Source organism: Venturia canescens, chromosome 1, assembly GCF_019457755.1.
Source record: "Venturia canescens isolate UGA chromosome 1, ASM1945775v1, whole genome shotgun sequence".
Lineage (NCBI taxonomy): Eukaryota > Metazoa > Arthropoda > Insecta > Hymenoptera > Ichneumonidae > Venturia > Venturia canescens.
The window spans coordinates 16,782,954-16,788,227 of record NC_057421.1 but is presented as its reverse complement, the minus strand read 5'-3'; positions in this window follow the sequence as shown (position 1 = coordinate 16,788,227).

Below are 5,274 nucleotides of genomic sequence, written 5' to 3'. Positions count from 1 at the left end.
TCTGGAAAAATGGAATTTTTCATCGCGACCGTTTGTTTCACGATTTGAAATCCCCCAGATCGTTATCGTCGAATATGTTTCTACTTTCTGAAAAAGTAGCACGTACGGAGTGAGAGTATTGTTTGAGGAGGTGCGAAAGTTTGTTGCAGCCGTCAGCTGCTGTGCACTGGGAGTTATACTCAAGCGAATCTCCCGTGTTTACAACCTCGCACCAACCACTTTTGCTCTCTCAAATACAAACGACGACTTTGAAAAAAGTAGCGTCACAATAATGAAGCATTTTTAGTGCCTCAGTTTAAAAAAGCCTTCGCAGTGTTTTAAATGCATTTCGAGCGTGGTTTTCGGGACAATTTTTACTGCGTGTGTTTTTGATGATGCTTGATCCTGAAGAAAAATATTCAACAAATCATGTAACGTTACTCTCCAACGATTTAATGATAAATTTATAGAGTCAGGATTTTCTCTGGGTACGCTTTCGAAGAGTTCTTACATGTATGCACTCGTGATCCACGTTTCGTTGGCAAGTAACGCGTCAACATTTTCCACCTAGTGGCAAAATCTCCAGCTGTTTCTGAATTAGCAGAACGCCATATAACCGTCTGAGCAGAAACTTTACTATAAATTTAATACTTCGAGATCATTCATAACCAGTAACCCTCAGAGTCGTGATATAAATCACTTACTTCCCTCCAAACCGCCTTTTATGTTCCAATATTCATCACAGATGCAGTAACAGCGACTTTGATACTCAAAATGAATGCATTTCCGCCTGCAATGTTCCTGTACCTCATATTTCAGTTTCGCGATAACGTCTAACGATAGATTTAAACAATTAGAAAGCTTATTACACAATAATTCGGCCACCCTGTTTATTTCGCACGAATCGTGACTCACCAACTTGATTTTCTTGAACGGTTAAACGATACGAAGATAAAGTAAACAGCTTGAAGATTAATGAGTTTATATTTTATTTGATGTTTTTGTGAACGTGAAACGTTGCAGAAACAAATTTTTGAGAGATTTGATCAATTTGGGAATAAAAACTCAATGAATTCTCACGAAACTAAATAAGTTATTGTTACCAGAAGGTAGCGAACAGAATTTGGGCTTTCGAACAAATAACTGTAAATACTTGAGTTCAAATCTGTAGTGGTAATTCAAGAATACTCTTCGAACACCAAACAGTTTCATAAAGATATGGACAATTGGTCACGACTTGTATTTCACGTTTAATCACAATTACGAAACTCTTCTAACTTACGTTTCATAAGATTCGCTGAATTATTAAGTTCCAAGATAAAAGATTGACACACGTGCACAGATATTTTTCATTGACATAAATTCTTGAAATATTATTCCTATAAAATTGATAATCATCTAACACGAACTAAAATTCAATCTCAAATGCAATGATAGTCGTTATAAAATACATGAGGAAAGTGCGTAGTAAAAATGTCACATTGCGTCGCGATTATTGTTCGTTGCGAAGAAAAGTCGCACATATTTGCGAGTATGGGTAATCAAATAGTTGGCTTTATTTAACTGTTATTTTTTTCATTAATCTTGACCCGCTTTCGTCCTTTCCGTTCGACACGCTTTGCTGTAAAATCTTTTTTACCCTTATAATTACGCGCACGTGAGTCACGGTATGCAAGTTTTTGTTCGATACCTGCGATGTGAATGCGTTTAATCTATGCATATGCATGTGATATTTATGCAACGCTAAGTTCGGTTCCCTCCGCCTCACGTTTATTCTAAAAGCGTTTAATGACTACCTAAATACAATGAAACTGACGTCGATTGATTGAATTCGTTCCAATGTCTATTTTCATTATCAACGTATTTCGATCTCACTTTTTTACCGTTCCTCCATTCATTGATCTCCGTGAATGAACACTTTTGTGATAAAGTTTCCATTTTTTGAAGGCAGAATTCAGACAAAAACGGCTCGGAAAACCGATTATTTTGAGATACCTGAAAATTATTGTGCCTGAAAAATTCCAAGTATTTCGACAACGTGGAGGTTACGATCGACTTTAAGTTTTCAACGAGTTCAATTCGTTTATAGGTAAAAATATTAATTTTGAATATTAAAATTCCAAATACGCGATGTGAAAAACTGAATTTATGAAGTCTATTCATCGATCGATTTTCGGCCCATTCAATCAAACGATATTCGGTCCTTTATCGTTATCGTATCGTGTCACTAACCTCGATATAAAGCCAACGAATGTCTTACATGGGAGAGATATTCTCGGCGTTCCGACGAAAGATTGATGCGTGGTTCATGGGCCGTAAAGCACAAGCGACACGCATGACGGAGTTGGATTATAAAGCGCCTGTATAAATTCGCATTGAAAATTTAACGATGAAAAGTCCGCGAATCTCGATCGAATAAAACGTATGAAAAGTTTATAATGTATACGGTTCAGCCATACAAGGAAAGCACTTGACTAAATTTCTCGATGGAGTTAACATTGCATAATCAATCGTAAAACTCGAAATTATCAGTTTATTATTTATTTCAATGCATTATTCAGTCACTTTGTGCAATGCTCATATTAAATTGGTACCAATTCGATGAGCGAGCGAACGAAGGATCTGCGAAACAAATATTTCGATTGAGAAATGCCATCACGCAATTATACACGGTGAGAAAAAAATAGTAAAAATTACTCAGTCGCCATAGTTTTAGGGCTCTGTATCGCCCATTTTGGAGGTTTTCACCAAAAACATTGTAACTTCCAAGTCAATTTCGAATAAAAACTGTTAAATTACGTATTTTGCTCTGCTAACATAGGTTCAAACTGCGCTATTTTTTCCTACGTACTAGTTCACCGAGGAAATATTGTAAAATTTGTGTTGAATCAATGATGAATTGTAAAGTAGAATCATTAGTGCCGTTTTGCTATGGTTAGCACTGTTTTGACAATCGAAATTTACAGTTGAACATAGTAAAATGTGCCAAAGTGTTTAGAAATTTACCATGGAACATTGCGGAATTTCATTCGCGCTTGCTCTGATATCACACATTAATATTCATCGAGTTCTCGCTTTACAAAAGATTCGTGAGAATTCGTAAAATTCGGAAGAATTAATAAATATTCCGATATAGAAACCCACTCCGATGGCACCATAGCAGTTTTTACTGGAATTTTCTCTGCGTGTAATTTCCTTTTAAATTCTCAATCTTGCACATTCGCGACTGTAAATATGTTTTTGCATTAACTTGTTGTCCTTGGAAAATTGTTTCCCCGAAAAGATCTCCAAGGAACTCGAAAAATGCTCGTTTAGCGAGAGCGAAAACTGCAATCAGCATCACTTCCTATTGTGTTCTCCAGTGCGGGGGTGCGGTTGAGCAATGCATTTGTTCCTGAAGCACGTGTTCACTGTAACAATTAAATGATCAATTTATCATGGTCATTATACATCCACGCGAGCCCATAGGGTCATGTGCATTATATCTGGACAGGTTAGCACATAATTTCTTTATGCAGAGTATGCGGTGTTCGTGGGAAAGTGCGTCGTTTTCACGCAATTTTATACCGGCAATCACTTGTGTATCTTTATATGCAAAGTTGCACGGTGGATAAAAACTGCGAGAATCGAACGGAGGTAAGAGTTAATATCGTAAGTTAGCTCGGCATCGAATAATTCAGCACGCACTCGTTTGAAGACGAGCTTTCTTCTGTGGAGAATCGAATAATATTTTGTTTCCTTTCGTTCTAGATAATCAATAATAAAAACATGGGCATTAAACGTAATGCAATCGCTGAGTAGATTCATTATAATATTGGCATGCAATCATATTTATAAACCGATTGCACTCATAAATTCGTTCGTTTTAATGTTCAGTGAAAATATGATTTTTCATGAGCCCCAAAACGTATTAGTTGCGCGGCGTCTTGACATAATGAGAGGCTTCGCTGGTGTGAATTATTTTCCATGTAGCTCACAAGTCTCGAAATCAACGCGGCACATAATAACACGTATGGTTGATGAAGAGAGTAATAAAATTCACAAATGCGTTCAACGGTGTGAAGTGTGCTACCGCGAAAACACGAATGCAAAAATAACAGCAAGCAAAAATACGAAGGTATGCAAGGTAGAGAATGTGCTGAAGATCGATAAATCGTCGAACAAAAAAGTAACGATATCCTTCAAGCCATACGAATTTGTAGCGAGTGTTCGTTTCAAAATGATCAGAAAAGTGCACAAAAAACGAGAAAAATGTTCAAAAATTACCTTAATAAATAAAAATTTGTACTTTGGGATGCTTCACTGTATGCTGATCCAATAAGTGGTGATTTCTTACAACTCTTTTACAATCTTCCAACACAAGAGTTCAAGAAAATTGCAAATAGTTCACAGAAAAGTTGCAACACATAAATCACACCATCAGCTCATGGCAGTGCGACGAATAATTCTTATTTCTTTTACCTCCCGACGGTTGGTCATTGAGAATCTCCATTAAAATTCAAATACGACGCTGAAGTTTGCAACATTCGAGTCCAACGAAATGAACGAAAAAAACATTTATGATTCATCAATTTTTTATTTCACGGAACGAAATTGGAGAATTACTGGAATTGGAGTATTTTTTTCAGAGTCGGATTCAAATAACGTTTTCTCAAAACGATTCAATAAAACTCAAGTTGAGATCAAGTTTGGTCAAGTTGAGACTCAAGATCCGATTTTCTTCCCGTGCAGTTGAGATGCAGCAGCGAGTTGTCGAATAACGCTTCAGAAAAACTTTCTGATAATCCGTCGTTTTTTACACTGACATTCGTCCTTACCTCCGTGAGTTACATTTTCACCTTTCCAGCATGATGGTTTCTTGACTTTTTTCGCGCCATTCAATGCTCGTGCGTGTGTATCGTCCGCGTAAACACTAACGTGTTAAATTGGAATTCACGCCCCTGAATGTATCAACACGCCGGTAGGATCGAGCGTGTGTGCGTATACACGCACTAAATATAAATACATGCTCACTTGTCGAGACCACGTGAATTTGATTACATAATCCTGATCTTAATCGTATGGCAGTTCGAGGCAGAACGAGCGCGTGAGTTCGAGCACGCGGTCTCACTGTACGCGGGGACCCACATATCTAGTAGAGCGTGAAGCATCGCGATCCTAAATATCATTGTCGTACCAACCACGCACGGCACATGCCTTGCACCTCGTTCTGTCTCGCCTTGGCTCAATCTTCGGTCAATCAGTCCACGATTCAGAAGCTCCGATTGATCCCTTCTACCGGGGAGATTAATACGC